At 37.0% G+C, this 19,775-nt stretch overlaps 1 protein-coding gene across 1 annotated transcript in view; it reads right to left on the minus strand.

The window, feature by feature from the left end:
* Positions 1–19,775, minus strand: part of LOC127429465 (tripartite motif-containing protein 3-like) — a 44,345-nt gene that overhangs the window by 24,204 nt on the left and 366 nt on the right. The window lies entirely within an intron of this gene.

Genomic DNA, 19,775 nt, shown 5'->3' on the forward strand with positions numbered 1-19,775 from the left:
TTTTTTTTATTATTAGGATACATACGATGCTACCTAAGAAATTGGCCTTAGCAAAGCAAAGACGTCAGCAATTCTATTTAAAACATATTTCATATGTCATTTTCACCACAGAATGAATCATAATTTGATATGTGGTAGAAGTGACATTTGTTTGGTAGAAGAAATTAAAAACATCGCAGTTCACAGGGCCAAAAATGCCCATTGTTGAAATAATAACCCATAAAATTACAGAATAATAATTATTATTATTATAATTATTTTTTTAATGCATGGCAAGTTGCTACTAAGGTAATTCCATATATTAATTTAGCATTCCTGGACCATTTCAGTGTTTAAGTATACAGTATATGACATATAAACTGGGTTTTCAGTTGGGGATGGATTGTAAGGGGAGGGATAAATACATTCAGAATAGAAGTCTCTGAAAGCAGGAGTTTAAGCTGTCAGCTATATCCGTGACACACATCCATCTGAACATCTGTCTACTCAGACACAAAACAGATTAACCCTCGAACCAACTAACAAGAACACTGACATGTTGATGCTCAGTATCAAGGAACTGAGCATACCGAATTAGCATAGGTTTAACTTCTAATACACACAACAGTACCATGATCTACAAAACAAAATGAGTATGTTTTCTGTAACTGAGCAGTATGACTGCTTGGGGATGTTAGGAATTTGTCTCCTGAAAGCAAGACACTGCTCACGTGAAGATTAAGGCATTGCACTGCACTGGGGCCCATAACTGTGACACATGCCGCATGGCAGAAGCTTTGAGGGACCTTCCTCTTAAACAACATACAACAAGCAAAAACAATAACACAGATCATGTGACCTACAGTCAAAGTGAACCAACACATTAACGACAGCATTCAAAACATCAAATTAAATCAGCATTTTAGACAAAATTTGCAAAGCAACGGTCACAACAGCCTATTGCAAACATCGCAGGAAGCCTGCTTTCTAAGAAATTTGTGAAGCCAATATACAAAAACTGGCCCGGCTACTGAATAGTGCATGTACTCGGACTTATTACACAGCTCTCTGGAATACTCGATTCTGATTGGTCAATGGTGCCATCTAGCTGTCTGATATCTATGAGTAACAACCGCACATCCACATATCAGGCCGCTCATCTGGGTATTACTAATGTGCAAGTCATCTTCCTGCTTCTCGGTTCACTGTGCGATCTCTACAAGTAGGCTAATAAAATAATTTCAACTCAAATCAATGTTTCATGTGCATTTATTAATTGGCAAGTAGTCTTGTAATAAGATACACAATAAGCAGTCAGACGTTCATTAATTACAAAATAAAAACCAACAGAACTCTGACGCAAACCAGAGGTGGAATTAAGCTGATCAGCGATTTATTTCTTCTCACACAATTACATAATTTCAATGCAAATCAATAGGTTATTTAATCTCTATGTATTTATTTACTTGGTTAGTAGCCGTAAAAAGCAGGATAATGTATAGTCAGATGGTTGTTAATGCGAAATAAACCCCTTCATGGTGATACAACACCCTCCTGATCACCCTGTTGGGCTTTATTTTGCAATAACAACTGGCTGAATGAACATTATCCCATACATATTGCGCTGTGGAGTTCAAATCTGGCTCATCATGTTAATTTCTGACCCCTCTTTGTTGTTTACTGTTACATCTTAATTGGCTTCCCTATAAAGGAGAAATCAATCCAAAAGTAAAACAATGAAACATCTAAAATCTTTTAAAACTTTTTTCGGATTGTAAAGCAGTTTTTAAAACGTTTTCCAAATGTTACATTGTGGTTGTGGGAATGTAAACATGTCCAATCATACTAACGCAGGCAAAAGGTTATTTAAAGTCAAGTCATTTTTATTTGTATAGCGCTTTTCACAACACACATCGTTTCACAGCAGCTTTACAAGAAATCATGCATTAACAAAAAAAAATTAAACTGTAAAATCTATAAAGTCTTAGAGTGATCATTATATAGTTTGATTAAATATGACTGTAAATTGTGTATAAAAATTAAAGCCGAAGGCGACTGAGGCAAGGAACACAAAACTCCATAAGATGTTGGTTAATGGAGAAAAATAACCTTGGGAGAAACCAGGCTCACTGTAGGGGCCAGTTCCCCTCTGGCTAACATCATGAATATAATGCCAATATTAGTTATTTGTGTGCAGTGCAAGTCATGGTTTGAAATGTGTAAATTAAGGCAGCGAAAAAAAAAAGAAAAAAAAAAAGATTAACATAACATTCCCGAAAACTTAAATTTGCCAACTGTTTTATCAGTGTTCACTAGAAATCTAGTTTAAAGGACACACAATGTTGTAGCTTTTTTAAAACATGACACAAATATCAAATATTGAATAATAATGTCATAAGGATGTTCCAATTATATTATTTTAACATTTGTACCTAAACCTTTACATATCATTAGCCAGTGTTGTTGGAATGTTCCCTGTTAGTTAGGAAGAACAGACTACAAGCTGAGGGCGGGTCCTTGAAATGTCAAGTAAAAGTAAACCAAACACAACGCTGAGATCAGCTGCATCAGTGACAGCAGCATCATGCTGGTGGAGGTCATATCTAAGATGAGTGCAGTGTGATGCACACCAGCTGCAGTGTAAAGACATGAAAATATCTACTGAACTCCTGGTTTCTCATGGCTAAACTTTAATGTCAGATTTACTGTGCTATCTTTCACTTCCAGCTTGTGCATCAGAATGCAGTGCTCTGGAGTCTCGACTGGAACTTTTCTCTCTTTCTTTTCTCTAAAAAACACCTTTTGATCTAAATGCTTCATTGCTTTACAAATATATACTGTTCACATATGAATTTCTTTACAAAATTATTCTTTTTAAAATTAATAATATAGATAATAAGAACAATTATTATTATTGTTATTAATAATAAATTATTATTAATTAAATATAATTAATTGATAATAAACAAAATAAATAATAATAATAATAATAATTAGTTATTATTAATTTTTATTAAATTAAATTATTATTATTATTTATGGATAAGTTGGACCAGATAATGAAGGCAAAGCATCCAACAAATGTCCAGCATATATGGTACTCCTTCAATTTAAAAAGCATCCCAGGTGCCACCTCAAGAAGTTGGTTAAGAAAATGCCCGAGTGGCTCCTTTGAAGAAGCTTTTTGTTCAACACTTTTGGTCACTCCATAACTTTCATAATTCCATTTGTGTTACTTAACAGTTATGATGACTTTACAATTATTATAAATAGTTAGAAATATTAATAATAAAGAATTAATAGTTGTCCAAATATTTGATTAGTGTGAGTCCTGCACCTCTGCTCACTGGCTCTTCAATGCTGCAGGAGGAAGGGAGAAAAAAGTGGGAGACTTTAAATGGCACTTCCTAAAATTCCTCCCAGTTCCTTCCTCTGCATTCAGAAAGAGAGAAAGAGACTTTAATAATGCACCTGCTTTTCTGCTAGCCTAGAAAACACATAGAAAGTGAAAGATTAGTTTCTCTCAGCCCGAAATGGCAGCTGTCTTGTGGCAAAGAGAAAACGCATTACACATGGGCCTAATTGTCCAAATACACATCCTCCCACACACAAAAACACTAGAAAGATTATCCCTGGTCTTGATCACCACACTAGGCAGGGTTGTGGATATTCTCGAGCAGACATTATTGCTTGATTTCTTGCTCGCTCTAGCCAAGCCCAGTAACCAAGAAACACCACTGCAGCCCCCCTCACTCTCTCTCCCTCCCCACCCCCTTCAGAGTCAGCCGCACTCCCCCTCACAGCACGCTGACATCACAGCAGCCCTTCCTTCTATCATTCTTCTGTTCTCAGTGTTTTTCCTCTGCTGTCCTGCCCTCTTTCTTTTTCTACTTATCCCTTCTCTCTCTCTCTCTCTCTCTCTGCATGTTCTCTGGATTATTTGGCCTCCAACTGGACATAATTTCCACTGAACAGCAGAAAATGACTATCTACTGTATCTATCTGTCTGTCTGTCTGTCTGTCTGAAATGAAAACAAGGCTGTGAGGGTCATAAGCAAAATTTTTTCAATGTTTTGAACTGTTTGACATCCCGTCTAATTTTTCACAACCAATTTTTCAGGATTTTTGTCCACTGGAAATATTTTGGAAAGAGTTATCTTCAATGCTTGGTCAGCTGAATGATCGCCACCTACTTTAAGTACACAACCTTTTGTACAAACTGTACTTCTATCCCTCACAGCTTTGTTTTCATTTGTGTTAAATTAAATATGGTGTGTTATCTACCCTGCCTAAGATGTACATTCAGACAGAGTTGTGAGAAACATGAAAAATGAAAGTTCAGTATCATCTACTTAGCTTACCCAAAAGTGAAGTTTGGTTATAATATACTCGGATTGCTCAAAACAAATATGATACTATTATTTTCTGTAGAAAAAAGGGGGGTAAGCGAGCAGAACGAACTAGCTGCCCTTTTCTGCCCAATAAATGTGGATTTGCCAGATTTTGAACCCTATCGAGTGCTTCTAAAAGACTTAAAATATAGTTCATAAATCATAATTTTAAAATGGATTGCTATTTTGGCACATTTTTTCAAAGCCAAAAACATTATTACTACAGCTACAACTCCAAAACATTCGATCACTGAAAACATGCAATATTAAGAAACTGTTTAAGTTTTAATGTTGCTTGCTTAGCATGCAAAGTGTAAGATACAATACTGTTTCTCACATTCTGTTAATGAGCTTAATGGCCCCCTGCAGTCAGAGCCACTGTGAACAGTCTGGACCAGACACAGTTTATAGTACTGGAATCGCACTGTTATCACACCCTCTCAAATAAGATCTTGAAGAAAAAATGTGCCTTAGTGTCGACATTAATGAGGTCATGATTGGTCTTACCAACTAGTATTTCTAGACATTAATATTAGCATTTTAAATAGATTACATACAAAGATTTTCTCTGGAATCTTATTTCCCAATTTATACCTCCAATTATGGCTGGGTGGTTGTGTTGAATTTTCACAATATTTTCACAATAATTTCGCTGGCAATATATTACACTAAATTACATAAAAACATTTAATGACACACACACACACACATATATATATATGGAAAAAATTAAGAGACCACTGCAAAATTATCAGTTTCTCTGGATTTACTATTTATAGGTATGTGTTTGAGTAAAATGAACTGCCCGATTCCAGCCTTGCTGAAGCACCCCTAGATCATCACCGATCCTCCACCTGGTCATCTAATGGTTAGACGGAGACCTGGAGAGGCCTTCAAGCCACAGTGTCTCGCACCCACTGTGAAATCTGGTGGAGGATCGGTGATGATCTTGGGGTGCTTTAGCTAGTCTGTAATCGGGCAGATTCTTCTTTGTGAAGGACGCATGAATCAAGCCACATACAAGGTTATCCTGGAAGAAAACTTGCTTCTTTCTGCTCTGACAATGTTCCCCATCTCTAAGGATTGTTTTTTCCAGCAGGACAATGCTCTATGCTACACAGCCAGGTCAATCAAGGTGTGGATGGAGGACCACCGGATCAAGACCCTTTCATGGCCTGCCCAATCTCCAGACCTGAACCCCATTGAAAACCTCTGGAATGTGATCAAGAGGAAGATTGATGGCCACAAGCCATCAAACAAAGCCGAGCTGCTTGAATTTTTGTGCCAGGAGTGGCATAAAGTCACCCAACAGCAATGTGAAAGACTGGTAGAGAGCATGCCAAGACGCATGAAAGCTGTGATTGGAAATTAGGGTTGTATTACCTATATATGTATTATATAGCTGTATTACCTAGCCATATGATGAATCTCTTGATGTAACAGTTTCATAGGCTTCAATATTAAAAATTATATTCTTTAGACAATACACAAACTGAAACTGAATATTAGTACAATACAGTCTTAGTAGTTGTATTAACCATCTCTTTAGTTTAAGGTTCTAAGGGTCTTTAACAATATTTCCCACTTAATGCCCCAATCTTAATGCCCCATTCTAAAACCTTTCTCTCAAAGAGATGGTGTTTAATTGGATTGTAACACAGGCTTATATTCAGATTTTATCCATATCAAGATTTTAGATTAAAATTAATGTGACTGCATAAGGGAATATTTTGGGTGCTGTGCTCACCATTTCTTTCACCATTTTTAAACAACTTTTTGCCTTCATTAGTAAATTTAAAATGAACCTGCATTAACAAATTAATTTTTAAAAATACAAATATTCCATGTAGTATCTCAATTAATATGAGGCCATAAAAGCTGCATGCATAGTAATTATAAAATTATGTTTAAGAGATGAAGTATAGTATATCCTGTTGGTTTCAGAAGGTCAGCTGTTACTGTATGGCAATTGCAATGCCAAGGTCATGTTTAATTTCTCAGGGAACACATAAACTGATCAAATGTATACCATGAATGCACTGTCACTTTGAAAAACCCCATTTCTGTCGCTATTCTGTCAAATAGCCTACATATATGTATTTCCACTAATTTTGTAGGACTCTGTGTCATCAGTAAGGGATTTATTCCATATTACTAGTTTGATTTTTCATACTGAAAGTTGTATAAGCAGTATTTCGAGTTGCTGGGTCTAGGGCAGATGCAATGAGTCACAGAGCACTAATAGAATTTATGCATCTGTGGCTCTTTATCCTTATATGTCCGGTTTTAAGTGCAGACGTGGACTGGACAGACTACAGCAGAGATATTTCCTGACGCTGCTTCCAAATCCTGTTTGTTTGTCTAAGAGTATGGTACATTGGGGCTAAAGGCACCCCTGAAGGAAATTTTGCTTTTTTCTGGTCACAAAATGTATCAAAATTGAAAACAATTTTTTGTTTTGATTAAAATTACGTTTTTAAAAAAAGGTGGGGAGGGGGCCTTTTACACCACACTTGGGATAGAAGGCCCACACACTTGGGGTAAAAGACACCCGGGGGTTTATAGTGATATTGTGTAGATATAGGGGCAATAGTTATAGGGCAAAGTTTGTCAACTAATGCAAATAATGTTGAGACAGCAAAATGCTTTTTTGAGTAACAAATTAAATTCAGAAAAGGGTGCACCATTTCCTGTTAATTTCAACTACATTTGGCATTTCATAACATCTCAAGTATTCTATTAACAAATTAATCTCCATTATGATTGGTTCAGTTAATGTGAGCCCACTTTAAAAAAAAAAATCACACAAATACAGTATATTCCCCCCACTTAAGAAAAACTATGTGTTTTATGGCTGGCCTTTAGCCCCTACAACAGGGGGGGTTTACCCCAAATACTATCCTTTTGCTTATTGGATAGTTATTGAAAAACTTTTGATTTAATCATCTTGAACAAATAAATAACATCTTTTGTATTTAAATATTAGATCAAATTGCCAAAAACAACCTTCAGTCATTACACGCATTGATCTCATGGATCAGGAAACTTTTGCAGTGTATAGTGACAAATAGGTATTAAGGAAAGTGCTGTGGTACTTTTTGCTGCTATTTTGTGTTTTGGGAGGAAATAAAATCATATGTGTCTTTCATCACAGGGGGCCTTTATCCCCGTTGTACCCTAATGCTAAAATAACAGAGACAGTTTTTAATGTCTTAAAGCAACTGATTTCAAATTTGAAGTGTTGTCTGAAGTGTTGAACTTTGCACTATGAGTGATCTTAGGGTGTGTTCACACTTGGCAGGTTTGGTTCGATTAAAACAAACTCTGGTACGATTGCTCTGTTAGTGCGGTTCATTTGAACAAGTGTGAATGCTGCCATCCAAACCTTGGTGCACACCAAACAAGTGGACCGAGACCCCCTATATTGTGGGTCTCAGTCCACTTCCAAATGAACTCTGGTGCGGTTCAACTGATATATGAACGCAGCATGGACCAAAGACATCTAAACGGACCAATAACAGGAAGCAATTTGCCTATAATACTGGCCTTAAGCATACCTGGTTCTTCTCATCATAGGAGCTATGTTGCCCATTACAGTTCGGTACAGGCGTCGGAACCGCCGTCAGCCGCCCTTGCAGCATATCTTCGTTTGTGTGTGCAGCGAAGGAATTCCTGGTGCTGTTTTGACTTCTTTACACATTTTATTAGCTCTTTGTTTGTTCTCAGCTGGTAAAAATACCACCATATATATATATATATATATATATATATAGCGCATTTAGCCCAGCAGCCAGCATTGTTTTGGATGTTCAGCAAGTTCCGTCGCAAAATATACATCATAAAAGCTATCCAATCAGGTTGTGACTTTATCGTTATGTCTTTTGTTTTGTATCGTTACGTTCGGTGTTAAAAATGCCAGTGTGAACGCTAAGCGAACCAGGACTAAATGTATCATTTTCCAAGAGTCCCACCCTTACAGTGTTCTTACAGTGAGATCAAAGTTCAATGCTCAGAGTAGGACTGCACGATAATGGTCAAAATGATAATCAAGATTATTTTGCTTAAAATTTTAATCACGATTATTAATCACGATTATTCTGCCCTTTGAAGTTTTATTTATTTATTTATTTTTATTGCAGGGTTGCACGATTTGGATAAAAATATATGTATACTGTTGCCACAGCTTTGATATTTTTTTCTTAAATAAAATTACATTTAACAGCAGCTCTCATGTTGAACAAAGTGTTAAACTACAAACGAGTAAATTATTCCTTTTGACCGAAATTAAGACATGTTTTGCTCATGCTTTACCTCCAATTTAAGGGTTTTCCCATGCAAATAATTTAGCAGGCGGCAATGCTAAACGGTCTCAAGCCTTTACTTTGATGTAAAAAAAAAAAAAAAAAAAAAAAAACTGAAGGAAGTGTGTGTGTTTTTTCTGTTGGCAACAGTTTTGGCATGCTCTGATGCTCCATCCAAACATGGTGAAATGCTCTTATCTCCTCCTCAGCCCACAAAACCATGGTGCCATGGGTTTACTTTAGATTTTTTAGACATTTGTAATGGCCAAACATACCTGAAATTATGCAAATGTGCAATGAGATCAATCTGGAGCACTTTTTAGCGCATTCAACATACGTTAGCAGCGCGCACGAACCGAACCAAACTCCGAGCACAGCTGCCGGTGTATAATGAGAGCACTAGATGGAATTCATGACTACTGAGCACAGAACCGCTCTAAAACCACTGTAATACTGCGCTGCAACAAAAGTTTATTCAGCTGACTTGCTGAGTAATCAGTTAATGGCTGAACAGACAGAGCTGTTGAATGACTGATCTCAGAATAGTTTGAAAGGCACCAGATTTTCATCCTACCTCCACATACTCTCCAAAGGCAGCATGTTCCAGCTTTCTGATGCAAGCCTTGTATCAATCAAAGCAATATATGAAACATACTCGTAAACATCTGCAGCTCCGTATGTCAATGCGTGCTCAGAACTGAAAAGTGATTGGTCAGTGGCGAACTTCTGAAGAGAGCTCGATTGGTCAGGTGAGGTGAAAACACACTCAAAAGCGCTTGTGATTTGACCTATCATCTTTAGACACAGCCTATTATAAAAATGAGCAACAATTTGTAACTTTAGTAGATAATTTCTGTTTGCTAGCTCACTAATATCACAGACGATTATGCTTAATTAACTGTGAGAGGCAGAAATCATGAACGCAATTAAAATATGATTAATTGTGCAGCCATAGCTCAGAGTTTACCTAGGTAACTTTTAAGTGTATAGTTTAATTGCTTAAAGGAAGAGTTCAAAAATTATTAATTCACCCTCATGTCACTCAAAACCTATGAACAACTGCAACTAAATAATTAAGTCAAGCTGAACTCAACAACTAATGAACAAAGGTTCTCAAGTTTAACTCACTAGCTCAATTATCTGGTTGCAGCAATTCTCGAGTTAACAGCTCAACTTCAATTCCCAAACAGGAGGGGAAGATTATCAGTGAATAATTATAAAAATTTTGGTCTGTTTTCCCCTATTTTTATGGTTTCATAAGACTTGGACTATAGTGCACAAGTCGTATGGACAACTTTTATGGTGCTTTTTTGTCTTTTTGGAGCTTCAAATGTGGTCACTATGAACACTATGAACTACGTGAAGACTATTCAGAAATGTTCCTTTTTGTTCCACACATTAAATAACAGCATACAGGTTTGGAATGACATGATGGTGAGTACATGATGACAGAATTTTCATTTTGGTGAACTATTCCTTTAAATAATGAAGACTTTTCGTACCCAGTTGTAATTACCTGGGTTTTATCAATACAACATGATCACACGGGAAGTCAGCGTGTTGTTTCCATGAGTTCCAGTACCCTAGCCCTCATATCAGTACCAATTTTAGCTAAACAAAATCAACCTAATGTTTCCGAATTCACTGTGAGATCAGTTTGATCAATAAGGGTTTTCTTATCTTAACGGTTTGTTGCAACCTGCTGCAGAAGAATATTTCCACTTTACATTAATCAAGAAAGGCAAGTATGAAAGCTGGTATGAAAGCAAATTACAGCATTATTTGAGGTGTTAGAGCTAATGCAATCCTTGTCTAATCAGGGAATCAATAAACAGTTGCATCAAAGCACAGACTGAGTGGCTTTTTCTAACCATAATGTCTGTACATCAAACGGGTTCTATTATCAGATGACCTAATAGCCGTGGACCATTGTTGGAACAGAGGGAGTTAATGAAATCAACCCTGTTCTTCATCCATACACAACCAAGAGTGGACATCTTCACAAGTAAGACATTTCATGAATGTCTTATCACGTCTGATCCAGAATATCTAAAGAGTGTCAACTGTGAAGCACAACAGACAGAGCTGCAGTGCTGGTCACTGAGACGCATAAAAACAACAGACAGGTGGGTCTGCGTCTGTTAAAGTTCACCCAAAAACGAAAATTCTTCTATTATTTATAGTCATCCTCATGTCATTCCAAACCTGTATGCTGTTTTCCATGGAGAACAAAAGGGGAAATTTTGAAGTATCTTTACATTGCTCTTTTCCATAAAACAAAAGTTCATTTTTGCAAATAACAGTTAATGATCACTGGAGCTATTATGAGGCATGAAGACACGGCTGTCCTACTGTGGTGGCCAAGATGCCAAGTCCATTGGGAGATTCTTGGCTTCCATTCAACCTAATACAACACGAAAGCCTCTGCTATGCCACACTTCTCTCCTTAAAACCAGATGGTTGAATTAGTCAAAAAAATTCCCATCCATTCCTAAATACTGTTTACTGAATGATTATTCAAGGACATGTTGACTCATTAGTACATTATAAGAGGCAGAAGGCTGTACATTAAGCCATTTGTATCAGTAAATTACATAAAATGCTGAAGTAAAGGCAAATTCTTAGAGTACAAGTTGTGCTATATGTGCAGTCATTAGTCACACTAACTCTGTGTTACTATCCAAGAGCAGTGTGCTGTGGTCATCTGGACACTCCCTGTGCTTCTGCAGTAAACTGGCATGGCGAAACACAGGGACAGCACAGGAAAGCAGAGGGAGAAAGAATTGTCTTATACACAGGTCCATGAGCGCAGGTTTATTCTGAAGCACCTTAAAACAAATTACATGATAACCTTAGCGTGCAGTATTCTGTCACTTTTCCTAAATATTTTCTTTCTGTGCATTCCTGTATATTGTGCAAAGACCAAATCTGAAGGTATAAATAAATGTAATGTTCACACAGGGTTCACATAGGATAATGTTCTTACATTCTAATGTGCTATTTTTTTTAATGTTTGTCTTTGTATATATGCCCCAGATGGACATTTTTGGCCATTGTGGTACATCTCACTGTTTTTTGAGAGTCTTGCGTCATGAGCGTTGCACTTTTATGATGCCATTTAAAAATACTTTTTACACAAAGCATCTGACTTCCAGTAGAGTGAACGCTGGCGTGTTTGTCTGCCGCTGCTCTCCGGGTTCTTTTCAATGTTTTTAAATGCTTTTGTTTAGTGGCCTTTTGTATGAGCGACCTAAGAAAATCGAAATTTTATACTTCTCGTTTATGGACAATCTTATGGACTAGTGATTTTTTAGTTTGTTTGAAATCTACGCTACACCTCATGTCTGACTGGATTACTTCAAGGAAATTAACACAGCTGCACTCACCGATGGTTTTCGCCGGGACTGCTACGTGCAGTCTTAGGCTACTTGATTCCCTGTCCATCGTCATCATCCAGTGGGGCTGGAGTGCGTGGACTTTGAAAAATCGAGTCGTGATGGTGGATGTATTGAGGATGTTCTGCCTTCTGTTGCACATCTTGGCCTACTGGAGGGTTACTGTTTGCCCTCGCCAGTTTCAGCAGAGAGCCCCCTGCTCGTTTGCAAGTCCATGCAATCATCTTTCTTCTGATATGGTTTTATTCTACTCATCTCTGGATTTACGGTGTTTGAATTCCAAGGACTGCCTGTCAGATGGAGTAAACAATTATTGCGCTGCACTTGGAATTGCACGTCGCCCCCAGTATGTCCATCGAGGGTCAGGCCGACATCCCTGCAGATTACCGTCTGATTCCCCTGACAACCACCACATACCAGCCATCTGGTCTTCATGCCATTGCCCTCCGACTGGTGAAAGTGATATGAAGCAGGGTGTCAATTTTGATATTCTCAGCTTGCTGAAATGCACATCTTTTATTTCACCGCAAAACACGGATATCGGCACTATTAAGATGGCCCTCATTAATGCACGTTCGATATCGAACAAGTCTTCTATTCTGAATGACTTTTTTATATCACGATCATTGGACTTTTTATTCATCACTGAGACCTGGCTGAATCCTGGCGAACAAATGGCCCTGGGGGATCTAACACCGCCAGGTTGTGACTTTTTAAATTCCCCACATACTTCAGGACGAGGAGGTGGCATTGCCACTGTTTTTAAAAACTCTTTTAAATGCAGAATGCTGCCTATGGACATACATTCCAGTTTTGAGGTTCAATTATTAAAGATTGACATCTTGGGTCCTGCTTTCTGTGCACTTGTGTACAGACCTCCCAGATTTAATAATTTAACAATTTTCGGACTTTCTCTCTGGACTGGTGTCTCGTGGTGATAGACTCCTGATTCTTGGGGATTTTAATATTCATGTATGCTGTCCATTAAAAAACCTCTGGTAAATGAATTTATCTCCCTCGCTGAGTCTTTAAATTTTATACGACATCACTGGTCCTACTCACAATATGGGTCATACATTAGATCTGGTGTTATCATATGGTCTTTCTGTGTCCAACTTAGAGGTCTTAGGTATTGGCATTTCTGACCATTATTCAATTATATTTGAGGTTGTGTCTACGTGTCCTCTCCCTACTTTATCTCAGCCCTTACGTCACTCCCGGTCCATTCACTCCTCTACTGCCAATCTTTTTTCAATTTTATCTAACGCATTTCACAGATGATGTCTTAACTGGACTCGACACTGAATCATTGGTTGAAGCTTTTAATAAATCTTGTACTTTTACACTTGATAATGTCGCTCCACTCAAGCCAAGGAGAATTAAGGGTGTTTCACAGCCTTGGTTAAATTATGTCACCCGCGCTCTCAGACAAGAGTGCAGAAAAACTGAGCGCAAGTGGAAACGAGACAAGCTTCTGATCTCTTATGATATTTTAAAGGAGTGTTTAACAAACTATCAGAGAGCTGTAAAGGAAGCTAAAGCCAAGTTTTTCTCTACATTAATCTCTGATAATGCAAAGCGACTAAAAGTTTTGTTCAAAACAATTGATTCTGTTTTAAACCCAACTAAAAATGCTTTTCTGGACGCCACCCAAGAGAACTGCGAAACATTTTTAAACTTCTTTACTCACAAAATTGAGCATATTAAAGGTGCGATTGTACCTTCACAATTTGATCAACCACTAATTCCTTCCCTCTCCAGCTCCCTGACTCACTTTGAACCAGTTACATCAGAACAGTTAGCAGATGTAGTCTCTAAGATGAAGTGTTCCAGTTACAAGCTGGACATTCTTACTCCACGCCTTCTTAAAAAGTTTTCATGACTATCAGTTCCAGTGTGACAGCTATAATTAACAGCTCATTAGCAAGTGGAGTTTTTCCAAGTAGTTTTAAACATGCAATTCTACATCCTTTGTTAAAAAAAAAAAAACTTTTTTTGGATCCGGCAATACACAACAATTACAGACCAATCTCCAAACTGCCTTTTATTTCCAAGATTTTGGAGAGAGTTGTTTATTCACAGCTCGGCTCCTATCTAAATACATTAACATTTTAGATACATTTCAGTCTGGTTTCAGACACTTGCACAGCACTGAATCTACATTGTTGAAGGTCACTAATGATATTTTATTCTCCATGGATTCAGGTTCACCTGTCGTCTTAGTTTTATTAGATCTCAGTGCCGTGTTCAACACTATTGACCATAATATTCTCCATAATTGTCTAGAATGTATGGTTGGCATCCAGGGGATGACCCTCCAGTGGTTTTCCTCCTATCTAAAAGAAAGGATGTTCTCTGTGAATTTAGGTAATTTTTCTTCTACTTTGGCTCAAATATAGTGTGGTGTCCCTCAAGGGTCAATTTTAGGACCCTTGTTATTTTCACTGTATATGCTTCCTCTGAGCTCTATTTTTAATAAGTACAGCATATCTTATCACTGTTATGCTGACGATTCCCAATTTTATTTCGCAGTGAGTGTAGACAAGAACTGTTCATCTGAGAATGCCCTAAATTGCTTCAAAGATATTAAACATTGGCTGGCAGACAATTTCTTTCAATTAAATGAAAGCAAAACCGAAGTTCTGATTTTAGGTTCTTCCATGTCCTATTTACCTGGCCTGGTTGCCCAGTTAGGTCCTCTGTTGTCGAATGTACAAGATCATGTGAGGAGTCTTGGAGTGATTTTAGACTCATCATTAATTTTCAATAAGCAGATCAGTGTTGATGTCAAGGGTAGCTTTTTCCACCTGAGATCTATCGCTAAAATAAAACATTTTCTTTCCCATAAAGACTTGTAAATTGTGATCCACTCACTTATTTCATCAAGGTTAGACTATTGCAACACATTGTACATTGGTCTGCCCCAAACTGCTTTATCCCATCTACAGCTTGTTCAAAACGCGGCAGCTAGTCTTTTAACAGGGTCAAGAAAGAGGGATCACATTTCCCTGGTTTTAACATCTCTACACTGGCTTCCAGTGAAATTCAGGGTCGATTTTAAAATTCTGATTTTTTTCTACAAGGCACTATCTGGTCTCGCGCCCCAATATATCAGTGACCTTCTACACACTTACTCCCCAACCAGAGCGCTTAGGTCTTCTGATCAACTTCTATTGAAGGTTCCTCATTGCCACTATAGATCTAAGGGTGACCGTGCCTTTTCTGTGATAGGTCCTAATCTATGGAATAATCTCCCTTTCCATGTGAGGTCAGCTTCATCATTAGCAATTTTTAAATCTTTTTTAAAAACATATTTTTATTCTGTGGCTTTTGAATAGATCATTGAATAGGTTGAAATTGATTAATACATGATGTTGTATTTAAATGTTTTTATTTATTTTATTATATTTTATATTTAACTTAAATCAATCTGTTTTTATATATTTTGTTTGTTTGATCTGTAAATCACTTTGGGTCAACTTCTGTTGTTTTTAAATGTGCTCTATAAATAAAGGTTGACTTGACTTGACTTTTGTTGTAGCTGGTTGATAATTGAGATATTTGTGAAATCACCATGAGGGTGATTAGTGTTACCTCTGGTGAACTTGGAGCCTGTTAAGTTTAAGCCATTCTTATTACTCAACTGTACTTTACAAAAGTGTAGATTTATATGCACTAAGAAGTACTGCGTAGAATCCAGTGTCCCATATGGATAACCTAGAGTCCAGTCATAAATTCCTTTACACTGTATAGTACATGTTATAACCCAATTTAAATAATTTAACCAACACAATGATACTTTAATCACAGATGAGTAAAGTTTACTTGTAACTAGTTAATGTTACTTAAAAAAATTAATTCAGTTTACTTGAGCCAAATAAGTACATTTGGAAAAAGATATATAACAAAAAGCATGCAAAACAATTGCCTTGAAAAATCTAAGTAAGGTCAACCAATTAGACATTACAGTGTACATTATGGACAAACATATTGATTGTTTATATTTGCAGCTGTGTACAAATAGGTAAACCTTTGACACAGCACAATGAATCAATGTCGGTTTTAGAACAATGGACCAATGTGACAAGTTAAATTCACACAACCACAACTGCAAATGCAGATACATGCATACAAATACTGTACGCAAACTCCCCATTTCTGCAAGGTCAAAATATTCCAGACCACCAGGTGCCGCCCAGCCTCCTGTCAACTGTCATGGCAGGGCTGCAGAGTAAACAGTCACTCAAACAAAGGCGTGATGCTCACACATTAATTCACATGGATCAAGTTGCTCTGTCTGTCTGCTCTGCTTAACATGAACCTGACAGTACCTGTCCATAACCACTGGAATGAACAAAAACAGCCTGAATCAAAAACAATATTTGTACAGCCACAAAATATGATGTAACAAGAAAAAATAATGACCAACACACAGCAATTGTTCAAGTCAACTAAAATGTTCATATAGAGACTAATATATTGGCCATGCCTATTAATCTGCCAATGTTTCACTTTTGTGATATTATTGCCATTGACGATATCTGATAACTTATAAACATGTAGTCTTTCCTTAACATTCCTAAATCTACCAAATCCTAAAATCTACCAACATCCTTGTCAATGGATGGTGCACAATTTCTTTTCATTTTTAAGAGATTGAAATGCTTTTTCTTATGAAAATTACATTGTTGTGGCGACATTTTTGCTAAATTATATTACGCAGCTCATTACACGTAACACAGCAGTTCTGAGGTGAAATGTCCACTGTGTGGTGCTTAAAGTGAGTTACATTTTCTCCCAAACAGATGAGGTTTTTCAGGTTAATGCATGTTTTAAATCAACCAAACCTTTCTCCCTACCCTAAACCTTAAACCTAAACCTAACCAAAAGGGTCAAAAAAGCAACTGTGAGATCTGAAGCGACCACATAATTTTGTTGTGCTTTTAGGACACTTTCGACTCACGTGTCGAATTGCGTGCTCTTCAGGACTCATACCCTGATCCTTCGCAAGAGCAACGCTCTATCAGTTAAGCTACTGCACAATATAATCACATTAGAACAAGCTTGTACATGTAGTTGGTTATGTAATTAAAATGTCAAAATGTATCACCTTACAAGTCATGCACTATAGTAAAAGTGTTTTGATGTCATAAGATAGCATTGTGTGAGCAAAAGGGCAAAAAGTGTTTACGAACTGATAATCTGCAATTTTACTTGTGATTTGTGTGAAAGTGAATAAAACTCGTTGTTGTAGCACCTCTAGTGTTTATTTCACCAGAAAACTGCAGTGAAACATACAATGAAAATTGTAGGTATAGTAATGTGATTCTATGAAACTAGGTTGTATATCTCAGCATTATATAGGCCATTGGTCACCCTGCTGTCTATATGTGGGTATAGACCATTAAAAAATCCATATGTTGACCACTAACTAAAATATGACCATCAACAGCAGTTTAATCATCTTCTTTCTTGTCATTGTAGTAATTATCATAATCATCAATAACATGGTGTCATCATTACCTGTATATTTGTGTATATATATATTTTCCTCATTTTCCATAATATATTGTTATGTAAACAGATACTCAAGGCTAAGGATTTGGCAGTATTTATAAACCAAACATGTAAGAGTCACTGAATAACCACTAAATATGCATTACATCCCACTCAGAGCTATAGAATATTTGCATGGCACTGCAACAGAATATTTCTAGATATGACATATCGACTGTGACACTGTGCAAGAACAGCTGAGCATTTACTGTGTAAGCGGCCAACAGCTGTTATAATAAGCAGACAGACTGGAGAAACATTCTCATTTCTCTCTCAAAATTGGAGGCCTACTTTACATAAGATGTTTCTGGTTGGTGTTTGCTCTCTGATGGTTAGTAAAGGGAGTGTAAAACAATCATTATGTCAAAGGGTTTGTGAGGTCTAACATTAAAGGAATAGTTCACCCAAAAGTGAGAATTCTGTCATCATTTACTCACCCTCATGTGTTTCTTTCTCACATTGAACACAAAATTAGTTATTTACAGCAAGATCTTAAAGGCAAACTTCAAAATTAATTAAAACTTAAATTTCCATCTGTTCCTCAGACAAAGCTATCATATGGCTTCAGGAGACTTGGAATATAGTACACAAGGCATATGGACTAGGCTAATTACATAATTATTTTATGGTGCTTCTCTGTCCTTATTGGTGCTTGACAGCCCCTGGTCCCCATCCACTTTCATGGTATGGAATAAAACAATGTGAACATTCTTCTCCTTTCATGCTCCACAGAAGAAAGAATGTCATACAGGTTTGTAACAACAGGAGCGTGAGAAAATTATGATAGAATTTTCATTGTTTGGGTGAACTAGCACTTTAAACATGGTTTTGCAATTACAGCACAGAGAACAAAATGCGAGACATTCACTGTACATCTTGACATTGCAGTCTCTGGGCACTATTATGATTTCAAGTTCTATAACATTTCCTAGCGTTTGCAATGGCAAGATTTATAGTGAAAAAAGGACTTACATTTTGGTCTGTTTTCACTCAAAACCAATTAGATCACTTTAGAAGACATGCATTAAACCACTGAAGTCTTGTGGATTACTTTTATGCTGCCTTTATGTGCTTTCTGGTGCTTCAAAGTTTTGGTCACCATTTTCTTGCATTGTATGGGCCTAAGGAGCTGAGATATTCTTCTTAAAATCTTTGTGTTGAGCAGAAAAAAGAAAGTCATATACGATCTGGAGTGGCATGAGGGTGAGTTAATGACGAGAGAACTTTCATTTCTGGATTAAATCTACATTTAAACAGGATATAATTTGAATAAATCATGCATTGACACAGCATGACAACCTGTTCAGCACAATTATACCATCCGTTTCACATGTCTTTCACTTTTAAAACTAAGCCCCACATGTCTTGCACTGCTGTTAATGATACACAAGTCTCTTTGACACCATATACAATATTTATATTGATATTACACTGATTCACAACCTCACAACGAACTCATTCATGGAACTCTAACTACTCTCAAATTTGCTACTTTTCCAGTGAAATTTGTCATAAGCGCAATTGCAAAGGCCATTTAATACAGACTTTTGAGAGAACACAATACACAAATACTGCATGCAGAGCAAATGTCCATTTACAGTCAGACTGGACCTGATTGTACAAAGACATGCACCACACAATCATGTAAATTACTGCACCTAATTTAGATGATTCATCAGCAAACCTCTATAAACTTCACAAAAGAAGTACTATTAAAATACAAAAATGGACTATACAAGAGTGGTAGCCTCAGTACACCTATGAAAAGTGTAATTATATCTGCAGGGGTTACATTTATTCTACATGTACAATAAAACCGTTAAACGAAACAACTGTCAAACTCGACCTTAACCACAGCCCTAAGGTGAATCTACGTCCTGCAGATATTTTAAGACTTCCGCACATTTTCGGAAATGGTGGACGCTGGACATTGAAACATTGTAAAATTAATTTACAAAAAATGTGGCTGATTTCAGCAGTCAAGTCACAGATACATATCTCTACAATACAAATGTCAGATGCTATTCAATGAATTATTCAACACAATGCATCAACAGAGACGCATTCACTGAAATGACTGAGGGACCGTTCAGACCGAACGCGTTCAGGCGCTAATAAAAAAGCTAAACTCAGCGCAACGCATGTCACAAACG

The sequence above is a fragment of the Myxocyprinus asiaticus genome, chromosome 39 (assembly GCF_019703515.2).
Source record: "Myxocyprinus asiaticus isolate MX2 ecotype Aquarium Trade chromosome 39, UBuf_Myxa_2, whole genome shotgun sequence".
NCBI lineage: Eukaryota > Metazoa > Chordata > Actinopteri > Cypriniformes > Catostomidae > Myxocyprinus > Myxocyprinus asiaticus.